This window comes from Ptychodera flava, chromosome 11 (assembly GCF_041260155.1).
Source record: "Ptychodera flava strain L36383 chromosome 11, AS_Pfla_20210202, whole genome shotgun sequence".
NCBI lineage: Eukaryota > Metazoa > Hemichordata > Enteropneusta > Ptychoderidae > Ptychodera > Ptychodera flava.
The window spans coordinates 14,780,968-14,797,589 of NC_091938.1; the positions used below are offsets into that span (position 1 = coordinate 14,780,968).

General features: G+C 37.7%; 1 protein-coding gene across 2 annotated transcripts in view; it reads left to right on the forward strand.

The window, feature by feature from the left end:
* Positions 1-8,018: 8,018 nt before the first annotated feature.
* Positions 8,019-16,622, forward strand: part of LOC139143594 (advillin-like) — a 69,380-nt gene continuing 60,776 nt past the window's right edge. For both annotated transcript variants that reach the window (XM_070714055.1, XM_070714054.1), the window contains exon 1: positions 8,019-8,205. The gene's annotated coding sequence lies outside the window, so the exon portion shown is untranslated. The remainder of the gene's footprint in view (positions 8,206-16,622) is intronic.

A 16,622-nucleotide genomic window follows, 5' to 3' on the forward strand; every position in this document is an offset into this window, starting at 1 on the left:
GTTGTTGTTGTGATTCATGTTTTATCCATTCTCTTCATCAGGGTGAGGTTACTCTTGTAAAAATGCACAAAAATTATCTTGGGGTAAGAGGGTCAATTGCTCTCAGTCCCACCAAGTGTAAATTTGAATATCTAGGAAGTACATCAGGATTAATTCACAGATGAGCAAATATCTGTGGTGCAGTTGTAAATTCCAAATGATGCTGTTTGAGAAAACTGAAGTAAAAATACATTTAGAGTTGGAATTTCCTTCTTGTGTTTTGAAAGTGAATTGATGGAAAGTTTAATTTCTTGTAGATCAGGAGATTCCAGGATCACTCTCGACAAATAGATTCATTTCATTATAATATCTTCATTGATCTGATTTAGTCAGTCACAGAGTATCAGTGTGTTGTTATTGGAAGATACAGCGAAGGGAAAGGGGTAGATCTGTGTGTGATAAATAACTTGCTCATGCATACAAAATACCATCATGTTGAAAGGCATCAAATAAAAATGATGTTCACTTCTCGACTGCTGCTAGAATCACAAAAATGCCTGGTCATCATGCTATTGTTTGTTTTTGTCATGTAAAAATGCTCATCTCCATACAATGTACGTGCTACCATCCAGTGCCACAATGCCATTGTTCTGCATGGATTAATTCCTACCCACTCTGTAGATTATAGACATCGGGGTTACTGTAAACTTTACTAGTGGCTAGTGTTCTCAGACATTCCTAGGTAGCTTAAAGGGAGGCAGTCGTAGGAACTAGATGCATCACGTCAACATAGCTGTAACATTTAAATTTTACAATATTCATTCTTAATAAACATGTTTTAACTTTCATCAATCTCCAATGTACCCTAGACACAGTGTTTACATCAGACCTTGGGGTCCCTGGCAACCTTTGAGCAGAACTAACGACTGCCTCCCTTTAACATTCACATTATAAACCATTCAAAATGTAATGCACAGTGCTGAGAGAATCCAAGCCATGTCTGTGAGTCAGGTAGACTGAACATTTTGGAAGACAACATATTATAAAGTGTAGATGTTTTGGCTATGAGGCGATTTCAAAAATTGTACAAAATCATTTCTTTTGCACTAATTTTATCTCAAATTGACAAGCATTGTTTCAGATGAACAAAAGAGCATACCAGTGTGTATGCTTTAAATATTCATTTTAAACTTGCCAGCCTTGATGAACTGTAGGGTACAGACGATGAGATTGAAACAAGTGGTGAAACTTGACACATTCATCAAATCACAGTCTGTATCATAAAATCTAATAGCCCAGTGTTACTGTCATAAGGCCATCCAGTGAGATTGCATCTTCCAAGCCTCAGCCATGCCAAACACTGAGAAAAACCATACCAGATCTAGATATTTACATTGAAAAATGTAGTGAACAGCAAATCTTAACCCAGCAAATGATCAAGATAACTAGAATGTAAAGCCACAGTTAGTGGTCATATCATAGACCCTGGAGCGAGAGGGGTCTATGGTCATATGCAGGAATGTCAGAACTTCAACCCTGGACTTTAACCTCGACAATGGATTTGAAATCTAATTAGCTTGTGACTTTAACCCTGACAATGGATGTGCAGTCTTGTTAGCTTCCCATTGTTTTGTATTCACATCAATTACTTGTTGTAAGCCTGGTCACTGCTGGAATTAATTTCATATTCTTGGAAAGGAAAGAAACGTATAACAGTGAGAACTTCAAAAGAAGGAAACTGGTTCAGCAATTGTGACAGAAAACGTTCCTTATTAATATTTTGTGATGCTGTATCAAGTAATAGTATCTAGTTTCCACAAAGGCTTAATTTTCTTTTTGTCATTCTGTGAAAGTTAACAAAAAGCCTTTGTCACAGAAACCACTTATCTATACCACTGGCAACCTTTTCTGTACATTCCATCGTTCTTCTCCGGCTATGTAAATGACCTTTGACCTGCATGTGGCATAACCTTTGACCTTCTTGCATACCCAGTAATGGTCAATCAATGTCCATCAAATGCTCGCTTTCCCTTCCTCTCGCAATATTTGCTAAGATTTAGATTTAATCGGTGAATATTACATTTTTTGTTGAAAATTAGCAGATGAAAGAACCTAAAGCAAGAAATTTGGCAGAATGTTGCACTTTTAACTAGTTTGTTAAGGATACATTTATGCAAATGAGGGTGACAATGGCCAATCAGGAGAACAAACCCATTCAGTAGTGAGCACTGATTTAAAGTTTGGTAGCTTTATCTGTTAACCGCACTTCATGTAAAATGATGATAAGGGCCCCCTGAGTACTATGTACAAGAGCTAACTAAACCATTGATGTTGCCGGAAATTTTGCCAGTTTTGCAAACAATTTACTGGCATTCTCCAAACTTTGGGAAAATACTGAGTAAGATGAAACATTACAAGTTTTGAAGCTTCTTTAGTGGATTTGAAAGATTTGCAGCAGTGAATTGTTCGTTACACAGTTTACCTGAATGATTCTTTCAGTTCCAGCAAGACAAAAGACTTGCATGTTCGTGTTAATCTGTCTTTTCAGGTACTTTTCATGACCGAAAGAGGGTTTAAGACTCTACCACAATTCTATTTTCCAAACACTATAAATGTATTGCAGCTTAACTGTTGTTGATCCCCTTCAATTTTTCTCTACAACAGTGTATTATATCATGCTCTTGTGTTAGTTTCACTTCATTGTCCAAGTGCCCGTCAGTTCACAGCGCCCTCAACGCGTACAATTACAGTTACAGGGCGCACCGCCATCTTTTCCTGCATTTGTCAAGAGCATGTTTTCACATGTGACATGAGTGACCTAAAAGCAGCCAAAAGACATTTAAGTCATTCGATAATCAAATCATAGTGCATTTTCATCCTAAGACATCACCTGAGTCAGCATTTACTGTTAATGATATGCAAAATATGTCATGTGAAATAAAAATGACCTAAATTGCATCAAAGTGACCCAAATTAAAGATCAAATCAAAAGGCAACAATTTTACCTATGGAACACAGGCCATATATTTTCTCTCTCAATTTTGGCAACATAAAACTTACTTCCAAAACAGTTTTTATTTCTTTGTACTTTTTGCCATCTGTTGTGAAGGCAATCCATACATAGATAGAAAAGCAAAAAAATATTTGCATTATTTTATAGACTAGATTTCAGTGTTTATGATCAATGGTGATAGATAACATTTTTGCAGTGTGCATGCCTCCTACATACATTTTGTATAGGCCTAACTCATTGGTTTAAGAAAAAGGAAACCCAATGCAGTCATAGATGTTTACATTTTCTTTTGGCTCGAGTAGTTATTTGCATACAGTTACCCCTCTTTTCCTCTTGCTGTTTATACAATATTCAATTCCGTTGGAAACAAATCCGTTTCAGAAAAACCGACTGTAAAAAAGATCAGTTTCCCATGTTTTAGCGGGCAGTGTCTATGAAATAATACTATTTAGTAGTGGTGAAAAGTCGGATTACAAGAATTGCTCCATGCCATTTTGTAGAAGTTTGTTAGATAGATGTAATTATGTTGACAACTGTGAATATTGTCAGATTTTTTCTCTTTTTTTATCACAGAAAACCAAATAAGACAGGAAAAAAGTTTCTTTTTTCTTCCATGCTGACCATTGTTCCCAGTATGGATGTCACTATACTCAAAGGCAGGGGGTTAGATAGGGTCATCATGGTATTGTTCCCATCAAATGAAGACCTAATGACAACCCCTGTGTTGAAATGAGCTGTCTCAGAAAAATGAAAAAGTGCACCAATGACAAATTGTGTAATTGTTTTCGTTATTTTATGATGGACTATGAATAAAATGTAAAAAAACACCAACAAATGAATGATGAATTGAATAATATTTGTGTGATTATATGATAGCGAGAGACCTGACTATTATAGCATGTTAGTCTTTCGAAATTTAGGTTGGAGATACGGTGTTGCAGTCTGTAAGGACAGTTAAACTGAAGGTGATAAAGTCTGTAAGAATTATTTGCCGATCAAAAAATGACAAACATAGTGTGATTAAAGTAATTTCCGGGCCTCTCCCAACTAAATATTTACAAATTATTTCTCATGCATTTTTCATCCGATGTATGCAACAACAATAACGTTTTCTTTTTGAAGTTCGTACTCAGAAATAACAATTTCAAACTTATCTGAAATGTCCCTAAGTGGTCGTACCATACTTCCCACTATACTGTTTTTTGCTCCGTACTCTCATACTCTCCAGTATTTGATATAGCGACCACTTCTCAAAATGTATGCAAGTTTGGCTGCTGTTGATTCCCAAATAATGTACCTTTCGACAAAATACACACATGTATGGTAATGACAATGATGATGAAGACAACAACAACGACGACGATTGCAATAAGAATAATGATAATTATTATTATCATTATCATAATTACATGTAATATTGTTTATATTTACATGCAATGACTGCAATCAAATCCTTGCAAATTGCTGAATTTCGGGATTATCCCAAAGTTTCCTTGTACTGTGGAACGAGTGACTTAAACTATTACAAAACCCACCGACAAGTCAGCCTTCATGTAGACACGGCTGAAAAACTTTCGATTCATCATCACACCGTTTCCGTGTTCTGTTTTAAACAAACACTCTAACACCAAAATATCCACCAGCAAAACAGAACATTTTGCCCATATAAGTAGAAATTCTACACACACTGTTTCACGCCCGACTGGTTTGTCACGTTGGGTTCTATATTTCCGCCTGCATCGACATGCGATGTATTCGAAACATGGGGCGACTGTGAGCTTCAGGCAATGCCATCAATCAACAAAGCAGACACAATGAACGGAGGACTGAATCACGGCAAACATGTAATTTATTTTATAATGAATAAATTTACATTGAATTTCCTTATATGCTCGAAATCATTTTATGCTCCATTCTGTTTTGATTTAATATGTTGTACTGAGGCCATAGGTCTATCCCTCCCCTCAGAAAGTTACAGAAATTACTATACCGAGTCAGTAATGTTAGGAAGCGTTTCAAATTTAAAAAAATCACGTTCCTACTTTTGAATTCAATTTACATCGGTAAACTAGATAAAGTCCTACTTTTCACGTTTTCGAAAAATCACTTAATTATAATTAAATGGACGTACTCAGCACATTAACTCTATGCGTGTACCCTGTCTAATTCACACTTTTCAATTGAAGTCTTTGTTGTCTACTGAATCGGGTCGAAACAAATTGTTTTCAGTTCAATCTCATCAGGAAGTCGAGTCTCCTTATTGTTTTGGATAGCTCGATAGACCACTCTGTTCAAATAATTTACCAAACGAACCAGTTCTAATTATTATTCAAAAATCGCAAACTGGCGCACCGGAGTTCAACTGTGCTCGGTCTGAGAGCGAGAGAGTGTCGTCAAAGTTACTTTGGCCTGCTGCTTTCTATAGATCTACCTTCTCTGGAATGTTATTATGAAGCGTTTGACCCCTTTGACCGCATTATACCTTTTAAAAATGACATGCCGTATCGCGGGTCAAGACAGGTTGCAAGATTACGTTCTTTGTATGTAGTACATGGTCCTGGCCATAATCCGCCCGGAGGTTGGTCGCATCACAAACGTCAAGGCGCAACCTCTCCGGTTTTACAGGCCAGATTCTTTCTCTCTACCTTTTGATCTGTGGTGAATATTAAAGAACAGCGTGGAAATCAACGTATGTTTAAACATTTATCTGGTTCAATCTCGTTGGATGGGGTTTTCATGATCGATGATTGGAAAAGCTTAAGACCTAACTTTCGCTGTGCATCTGTAACAAGTACACGGAATTCCACTGAAATGAGGTATAAAAACATTAACATCATCAAAATGCACCGTTTTCATCGTAATCTTAAATGAAGGCTTGTCAGTGTCAAATACACGATCGAAAGAAAAAGCAATATACAAACAAACAGTACAGACCCAGAGTCTCTCACTATCCTACCGCATACCGGGGGCGACGCGATATCCGACCCCTCGATCACAACGCAGTACACCTGTATCACGTGACGACTATGTGGCTGACCAACCTGTCGAACCCCAGGAATATTGAGTGATAAACGAGGTACTCAGTATCTAGGTCGAAGTTCGGCGTTTCAGGTCATCAGTAGCAACAGCATACTGCAAGCAGAGGTAGGCCTACGTGATAATGATGATGATGATGATGATGATGATGATGACGAAGGAAATGGTGATTGTAATTATAGTGGTTGTTGCTGTTGTTATACTATTACCCGGTACTAAGTCCAAGAAGTTTGTAGTGAGGGGGCTGACTGTCGCGTCTTCACGTGTTTTACGGGTCCGCAGAGGAGCAAGGGCGTCATCGCTATCATCATCATCATCATCGCATGTCGTTGTCATCGGAACACAATTCATTCCTGTGAAACAGGGGAGTCTATTTCAAGTATAAAGTCCAAAAACGATGCTTTGACCAACCAGTTTGCAGATACTAGTAGCCTACCTAGCGGTAAAAGGAATCGATTTTATGATACCAGAATTCTTGATTTGTGTCGGAGGCTGCTGTAGTCCTCTTTGGTCTGTTTTTATACGTTTAAGTAGTTAAAATTGCAGTAATCGATCTTGTACATACTATTAGAAGGTTGTTTTGGAACTGACGCACTAAACCTAAATATAATATGTTTTGACTTCTTTATTGAATATATACGAATGACGATTTCTCGTTCCACTCCGCAGGGTGTCATGGGAAAAAAATAACAACAGCAAAAACCAACAAAAAATAATCAGTTTTGTAATCGTACACGGTAAGGTATAAATACCGCAAAGTGCGTACGTGGGCTTTGTCAGAAGTTCGGCACCGAAAAGTCTATCTCAAACTGTGTAGGCCGAGACGTCATCCTGGCACACATGAAGTCGTCATAATCGGGCCAAGACGCGCAATATAATACTAACTAGTACCCTAGATGTTATTTTACCCGACTTTTGATCTCGAAGTTTTTTTTCCGGTGCAGTGTGAGATGCCTACGTGCACTTTCGATTTTCTTTACGTGACTCAAAGCTAGCAAAAATTTTATCTCGGAGAGAAAAGAGGATGCAGCGACACTGGGGCAGTCTAAGTTTAAATTGATGTGTAAATAAACATAGTGATATTAGGCTACAACAACCTGCGTAGAGACGTGACAGTTGCATACAATACTTACTTTACAATGTAAAATTATAAATTTGGAAAATTGCGAAGATGAACAAAGGTATAGGATATCATAGATGGTACTTTCAATCTCGATAACAGAAATTTCACGGGTTGTACACATGAGCAAAGGTGTATCACCTGCAATAACAGATGGATCATCAATGATCATGCGCGGTGACACTGCCTGAACTATGTTCACCGGCGAAAGTGGAACTATTGTTTACGTATAGAGGCCAAGATCACAATGTATTGTGCATTGTAATACAATCCAGGGTCAAAAACCCCAAACAATTAAGGCGTCAGTCACACCCGATGCCCATGACCATCGTAAACGTCCAAAGTGAAATAGTTCAATGTAACCGGAGTTCTTTGGTAGAACGATATATTCCTGAACGTCGATGAATTCGCTATTCAATGTGCAAAACTATTGTTTTATGACATCGCGAATGCGATACCACAGTTCAACAATTACCTTTCACTCGTAAATAATTTTTTCCTCTTTGTTCGATTGACTTGTATATTGGAACTGTAGTATAACTCCGGCCTGTATCTGTTGCAAAAGAACTCACTGGCGTCCAAAGTACCAGGCATCATGCTTAATCTGTAAATCAAACAACGCCCAATGCAAACTTGGCGATTTTTTTTATGAATTATCATTTACTCAAGTTCGAGCGTAGGTGTGTTATTAATGAATTGAAAACACAAGACGCGGAAAGGTGAGGTGCTCAGTACAGTGCTGGGCGTGGTAGGTATAGGACCGCATTACACAGATCTCGCGTTTTGATAAATGCGACAACTGTAATTGCAATTGAACAAAATCAGTCGTATGTCACCTCCCGTGGCATAAAAGCTTGGATCAAGAGCTGCCCAAACTATCTGAAAATTGTGGCTGTGTATTCGTCGATTGCAAAAGTGAGTTTGAAAGAGATAATATGTTGCGCGGATGAATACAAAAGTGAGTGATGTGACTATAGGTTCGTAGGGTGTGTGTTCTGATCTCAGTCAGCCATTCAGAGGTCACCACAGCTCAAAGTGCTATACTGAAGAACTTAAGGTATTTCGTCCATTTCTTCGCCATTTTCCAATTATTTTGTCCGTATTACGGATTTGCCATTATCGATAGTGTGGAAAATGAAGTTGTCACGTCCAGAAATGACGTCGTTTAGAACATGCAGTTAACTTTAACTGTGTAGTAATTGGAGTTGCGTCCGACCTTTGCTTTGCTAATCTATTAGTGGCATCGTTTCATTTTACGTACAGGTGGTTCTGTCTTATACTTCCTTTTCGCAAGTCTTCCAAAAATAGCTCATTTTAATTCAAATCGCTCTACTTCGTTGCTATAATGATTTTGCAAAGTGGCGCAGAAATGTGGCTACGTTGACAATTGTCTTGTCGCCGGTTACTTATCACGTCGCTGGAGTTGGTAATAGTTGCTCTGGACTGTACTACCTACCGACATGAGATGACCCAGCGGAGTGTCCATTACCAAAAATGGTCAAAGCTCTGTGGAACTTGAACAGTCAGTGCCTTCTTGAACAAGTCTTGCGAGGGGTCTGTACGAGACACCCAACCTACTAGTTTATTTTGCAGTGATCGACCTTTGCTGGTGTCATTTTCGTTATTTGTAATCGTTTTGAGAACCATTGTATATACACTGTAGCCAATAATATAGCTCTGTCGTGCAAACACGAATATAATTCGTTAATCTGAGATCACAAGGTTCAAGTATGAAAATCAAAGACCTTGCTGTTGGTAGCTGCGAAAGATATTTCAAATATGTAGGCCTGTGAGTTTTACCCTCAAGATGTCCGACATTAGTTTCTGTACATATATCCGGATTACAGCTTAATTTGAATGAAGAGATCGTACCAAAGCAAAGTGCAGGACACGTTTCTAGTTCTTGTCGACCCGTGCCTCAACCCCAATTCACCATGTATGGTCTGCCTGGCATGTTTTCCACATGCAGTCATCTCTGGTTTCTCCGAGTGGTCCGGATACATTGACGACCGGTTCCAAGGGACCTACAGTTGACATCGTTGGTTGGTCATTGCCCCCGCATACTGTATGGTGGCACAGCCCCTCCCCACACGAGTAACACCAAACCTGTTTACTGGGTTAAGGTGCATCTGTGCCCAGGCTACATATATTATCATGGAAAGCTAGACTGCGATAATACTGCTTATTGATTTAACGTTAATCATGAATTTTAAAAACTGTATTAGTTACATATGTGTTATTTTCTCCATCCCATTCTGCAGCTGTTTGACACAATACTTGAGAGCAACATAAAATAACAGTCCTGTAATTTTTTATCAGAGTTACCTTAAAATTGTATTTTATTCTGATGAAGGTTTTGTTTCTGCTGGATTGGGCTGATAATAATTATCATCTTTGTGTTGTATGCATAAATTTACTGAATGTAAACAAATGTGTCATATTGCATGCATAAATGGTAATGGTAAACGAAAATGATCCCGTGAAAGGTCAGAGTTTATCCGTGAGTCTGAAAGGCCGCAGCTCAAATTAGTTTCCGCCTGTGAGTGTACAATATGAACCCAGGCTGCACAACACTATGATTACATGTAAAAGTTTGCCATTGATGCGTAAATCCCGGTTGTTCCATAGTATCACCCAAATACAATCACTTATATCATACAGTATTGCTGGATATAAAACTGAATCGTGTCTAATTCGGTTGGTCTAGTATATATACATTTGTTTTATACTCAGTGCTTGAGCTTTTAAGAGCCCTTCCATAAAACTTGGAGATAAGCAGACCATGTTATAGTCCGTAGATGTGTCTTTAATATCCAGTTGGTATATCCAATTTTATGAGAGACAAAGGATTTAATCTTTCCATATTGCAGACCAGACAGTTTCTATGCCCGCTTTTTATTATCCAGTCTTCCTTGCTAACACATATATATGTCATACTTTCACATGTAAGTGGCCTAGGATCTCTTTTTCATTTTGGTGAAACTATAAAACTCAGTATTTTATGGTACCAAAACTACTGAGAGGCCCAAGACTAATATACAAGCAAGAAATGGAAGCCATCGTTTATGTAGTAAGACTGGTAAATATTATGGTTCAGCTATGATTTATGACAATATACTACACATCTTTCATGAAAGTGATGATTGTATGAAATTTCAGTTGCAGTTAAAACTAAAAGAGAGATATGCTTTTGACAGTGAAGATGAACGATATATACACCTATTTTATTTCTGAATTGACCATTTTTATGGTTAAAATGATTTGCAAGTAAAACAGGAGAGAGTTTACAAAACCTGATACAGCTGAGATAGCATTGCAATCTTGTCTGTCAATATGGAAACCATACATTATGTTGAATAGGAGAAAGATGACAGTGACAATTTTTGTAAGTCAAAACATTCAAACAAGTACTTCCTAGTGTGTTTTGTGGAAAGAAACGCAGCTGTATGACAGGAAGATAAACTCTGATAGTTTGCTTCAGGACTACAGGAAGCTAGATCCCGCTCCAATCTCTTCAGGCTCCGTGAATGGCTTACAGATTAAGGCATCTGCCCTGTCAATGAATAACTATGGAGAAGTGTGTCATGGATGTATATCACAAACACGACACGTTAACAGCCAGTTTGGTGACTGCATAGTAGATATATCTCAAGTGTTATTTTTTCTCGTTTAGTATGCTGCATATATGAAGGACAGTCAGCCTGCTATAGAATCTGTAGATAATACCTGATAACAAAACTTACAATGACTTTTACAGTTGTAACTCAAGTGGGTCAGACTTGTGCAGTCACATATAGGGCTTCTTGAAAGACTAATAGATAACCAATTGAACTTGAACATAGATCTTCCAGAGAGACAATCACCACGTGGTCATGTAGATGATTGGCTTGAATTAAAAATAATCTCAAATGTAGGAACAAAAATAAGTTTTACTAGACCAGTGTGTATGATGTGCAGGTTTCAAGAATGACACAAATGTTGTGCAGATGTAATTATGTTGAGAACGCCAATGGTACCTCCTTGTTGTGATCTGTGGGTGCAATCTGCCAGGTCGTGAAAAAAGCGGTCTTGCCAAATCCACAAGAGGGTTCAAAGGTTGTTATGCCAAAGCAAGTAGTGGGTTTAGAATAGCTGTCATGTTAATTAGAAGTGTGTACTCAGATGTGCAGTTGATGCAACACATTCCTCCTCCATACAAGTCAGTGAATTCTTCATATTACATATACTTGTACAAGACTAATGCAAAGAAATTTCCTGAAATCTCTTAAATTGACTCGAAGTATTCAAAAGTGTCATAAAACAGAGGGCATAGTGGTGTATGGTCAATTGTATTGATGGTTTGGTATTGCTGATAGTGCGGGTGTCTGTACACTTATGTGTGTTTCTATGGCAACAAGGTCATCCTGATTGTTGTAACCTTTTATGGACCTTCCATTGGCTAAAGTCAAAGTCAGTCAATGGAAAACTTTTCGATTGTCTGCAACTGTTGTAGTATTTATTTAAACCTGAAGGTTGACAGTTACGGAGTTTGACCCCCAGCTCTGAGTACAGTCCAGGCCGTCAACAAATAGAGAAGTTATTCAAAGGTGTGTGGATGAGGAACACAGGGCTTTGGAGGATAGGCTTGAATAACTTTGTAAGCTGACATGTCACGAATGATTTTATTTGAAGGGATGATTAATTAATTGATGCATAGATGGTCAGAACCAGTGCAGGAATTGTTGTTGTTGATTGGAGGAGGGGAGGGGCAAGGTGCAAAGGTCATAACATGTAAACGTAGGTGGAAGCAAACTGCGGGAATTAGGCATAACATCATAAGGAAATCGTGCTGAATAAATATTTCAAAAATAAAACGTTTTTTGTAGCACAGAAGTCATGAATTTATATCGATTGGTTTGTTAATTGGTATGAATTTCCTTGATTTGTTTGAATTTATATGGTTGTAACATTTATCATTTTGTGGTGTATAAAAATTACATACAGAAATACTCTACAGAAGTAAAGTGTCTCTAACCCTTGGTATAAATTCTGTGAATGTGATGCAGAAAAAAGCTTGTCAGTGCAAAGCTGTTGTGACGTGATGTTTGAAATCACTCCATCTAAAATGCTTATAATGATTTTCCGCATGAACGTATTCAAGATACAAAATGGCAATGATAGAATGTTGAGATAAGGAGCTTATGTGAGTGAGTTATTTCACTGAAAACTGTTATGTAGCTGGCAGATTAATTTCTAGTGAAATATAAAAACTACATGATGTTCTGAAAGGATTCACTGACTGCATGGCATACATGAATAGCGAGTCGAAAAAGGGGTCAGACACTGCAGGTGAATTATGATAGTAAATTGTATTTTTATGGAAATTGTTCTTGTAAAAGTAAATTTTGTGCTCCTGTGAAATCAAAGAAGCAAGGTATTCTGTGATTCTACCAAGTTCATGGATATGGATTGTCCCAGTACAAGATGGTTTGATCTGGACTTGCTCCAAGTATGTGAGCATATAAATATCAAAAAAATATAATTATGAAATAAATTTCAGCAGACTAGCGTTAGCAGTACGCTGTTGCGTAAATTGTTTGGTGAATGCGACGGCCTAGACCAGCCAATAACTGCTGCCAAGAAAAGCCAAGTGACGGGAGCCAGTCTGTGTCAGATCCAATATGTTGTATCTGTATAATTTAAGAAGCTAAACCAAGCACATAACAGAGATACTTCTTTACCTCGTTTGTTCTTATATCTTGCAAGATGGCCAATTTACTGTCGAATTTACTAGGCCTATAACTCAGAGGAACTGAGTTGATGTCCAATTCAAGGTTTCTAAACTCATCAAGGAATTTCTGAAACTTCCTTTTGTTATATATACAATAAATGTACCAAATAAAATGTGTTTTGAGTTAGTTAGTTATTTGGGTGTCACCGTGAAATAGGTACATTGATCTTTTAATGTTGAGATTAAAGAGTGATACAGGTGACTGGATTTAACCCACACCCATGTCAACATACCACAAACTTACCTGTGTGTACTCTGGCATGTGATGAATCATAGACCACACTATCAAACATCTTTAAGTACAGTACACACCCATAGATTAAAGTAAGATAAATATGTGAGTCAGTATTGTCCCAGGAATCCCTGACGGATCTATGTGGAAATCAGCAGTATTATGTGGACATCTTGAGGAGAATGTTAGGTCATATTTATTGCAGTGTGGTCTTGAACTTGACGTTGGCTTACAAGGGTTCTGTGACTGTGAGTAGTGTGAGGCACTTTAGGTGATTGCGGTTCAGAAGTAGTGCGACTTCCTGTATCAATTCTCTTTTGGAAAGACTAGGCTCATGCTACGTTACATGTACAGTACAATTCAACTCTCCTAGGGGGATCTCTGTATTTATTACAGCAAAAGGTACCCTTAGACAAGCATTAATTAAGTCTGTTAGGCAGATGGGTCCAGTCTGTCTCAGGTCTGCCACTCTTTCTTGCAACATGCCTTACTATAGTCTTGCCATATTGCTTTTAGTTCAGCGAGAGACCAATTTTCAACAAAGTTGCTCGCTGTGGAATGTACCTCCCACAATTGCTGTTTTTGTTAGATATGTTATCAAACCTATTCTGTCCAGTAGTCCAACGTAACAAATGTTTCTTTGATAAACTTCAAAATTACACTCTTCATTAATTCAGATGATTTCAATAATATTATGGTAATCAAACAAGCAACCAACCATAAACGATGAACGATCAGCATGCAGAATTCTATGATGCAATCCGTACGTTTGAAATTAAGAATGTTAGGTTTGTTTAATATGATAATATTTTCGATTGATAGGAAAAACCATTTCTATTAAACTCTGAAAAGGCTTGTTTAGTGGTTAATATCATTACACAAAGTGATGTGACTGACAGCTCCGGATGCTCTTCATATAATAGCGTCTTCACAGTATGTGGAAGTAGCCTTCTTAGAGTGTGAGAGTGTTGTCTTGATACATGAATAGATGGATTACAAACTCACAATTGCAAGCTCTCAGAGAAGCAACTGAACGTCTTGGGAACTTGTCACCTGTGAAAATACACAATATTTCACAGATGTGTTTTGTAAGTTGTTGTCAGGGCCAGATGATTATTCTCAACTTTTGACCAGTTGTTTCGAAATATGTATTATGGTAAAACAATTTCACATGTTCTTAGCTAGCAGTGCGCCCTTTTCAACGTAGAGGAAGGAAGTGTACTAAGATACGGAGTGAGAAATCGCATTTTATTATTACCGTCCGGTAAAACTTGTTCATTTTCACAAAGTCTATACATGATGGCGCTGAATGATAGCTGCTTTATGAACGTGCATGGTCTTTGTATCCACTGTTACCATATCTCTGGTTGTTTGCTCTCAGTCTCAGCAAAGATCGGTTTGTTTCTTGAAAGTCTCCATTATTCAGTTTCACTTCATGATCATGAGTTACGTATTTTACAAATGTATGCTTTGGTGTTTATATATAAATCGCATTCTGTTTCCTCTAGGCTCTAGCAGTTACATTTATTTCAGTTGAGTCATTGGATTTCACACAGAGAAATTAAACTTTCATGTCGTCCCACCCATTCCGGCCTTTCTGCAGCAAAATAGTCATGTACTGAGCCAGAGGTTCTATTTATGTCTGTCTGTTCGTCTGTGAACAGTTTCTCAATACCCATGATATAAAATTTGAAGTGTATTGTGGAAAATGCTTTATCATGAACAATGTAATAAAGTTGAATTCAAAATCATGTGCACAAAATTTTTTGTGACTAAGAGTATTCAAAGTTGTGCATGGAATCTAGCTCTGTGTTCATCGACAAAAGTAGGATTTGAATGTGTAGATGGCTATGTTTCTTTGCAAACACCAAAAACTCCAAAATAAGGTTAACATCAAAATAGCACTCAGCTCAGTCCAAATGTATAGGAGAACTGAACACAGGATTTTAGGCTGATGAATATTCTCAATTGACAAGAAATTATTAACTTTTCAACATGTACATTGTATATGTACTCAAGCAAAGCTAGTGCATAGACTGCATAAATAAATACTTTTTTTAGGAAATCAAGATTGGATGATTTTTGTAGCCTAGGGCATGTGTATTTTTGATCACATTCTGCACTTTTCATGCATGTTCTTATCATACAAATTTGTTCTAGGACAGACACCCCCTGGACATTTTGCAGCCAGACATTTCCCCTAACCCCAGCTCTAACTGGTTGGTGGGCTGTGTCTGGGTTGCAAACAGTCAAGGGGGTAACCATTGTTGTACCTTCAGTCTTTGGGTGAAACTCATCACATTATTTTTATGAATGATCTTACTTGCATAATGATGAATTTCTTGCATAAATTAAAACCTAGCATCTGTTCCTTCATGAGAAATTTGTAACTTATGGAATTGCCTGCAATTTCAGACTTATTTATTTATTTGCTATTAATGCGATGGACAAATATGTTAGGTACATGTACACTTCATTGAAGTATGCTGACATCTGCTTTTAGTGATAATGGACAGCGCACTTGACAGGTCGTAAATTGTTTCTGAAACTGAAAGTTGCTTTACAACCGTCATCACACAATGACAGATTGAGGGTTCCTGAGTTGGACTGTAATGGTGTCAAACTCATCACAGATTTTCACCACATCCTCTGGGGGGAAGTTGGAATTAGAGTATCTAAAAATAACTTCAGCCTAAGACACCTGGCGTGTTAGCTCAGAAGATGCAATCAATCTCAACCAATCGTAATACCCTTACAAAACCAATGCTTCATCAATATCTCTTCGTTGAATTTCAGCATTTATCATAAGTGATGCATGTCATGACTAAGCTGCAATGTTAGGTGTCAGGATCAAGCGAAAAAGCATGATTGGTCAGATCAGATTATCTGTAGAGGGATTTGTTCTGTCATGCTGTTCAATTTGTTTCGCTTCATTTCATTGTTCTTGACATTGTAAAATTTATAACAGTTTTTGTTTCTGTGAGTAATGAACAATTCTCTACTGACAAAAATGCCAACGTTATTGTTTGGCAAACAAAGTGGGCAATCATGGACATTTTATTTCATTGTTATGCTTTATCCTTTGTTTTTTGTGATACTTTGTAAGGCTTGGTTATTCTCAGTTCACAAAGGTTTTTAGGTCGGAAGTCACTGATCAGAAGTGTCGGAGTTCATTTGAAGGCTTGAATATCACAGGTTGTGAACTCTGAGTTGAGGAATTCTCATCAGTCAGGGTATGGAAGAAGTCCAGACATATGTCGATATGATGAAATCATTTGAGCAGCTAACATGATATCCAACATGGCTGACTGTGCCGTGCTACCAAATCTGACCAGTCTGGCTTTCTAATTCCTGTACTATTTGTTCGAAACCTGTCTAGTGTACAAGACAATTCTGGCAATTCTGGTCTTGCCACTATTGTGAAACAAACAGGGTCCATTCAATCCTGGAAAGTCTTTTAATTTTAAAGCCT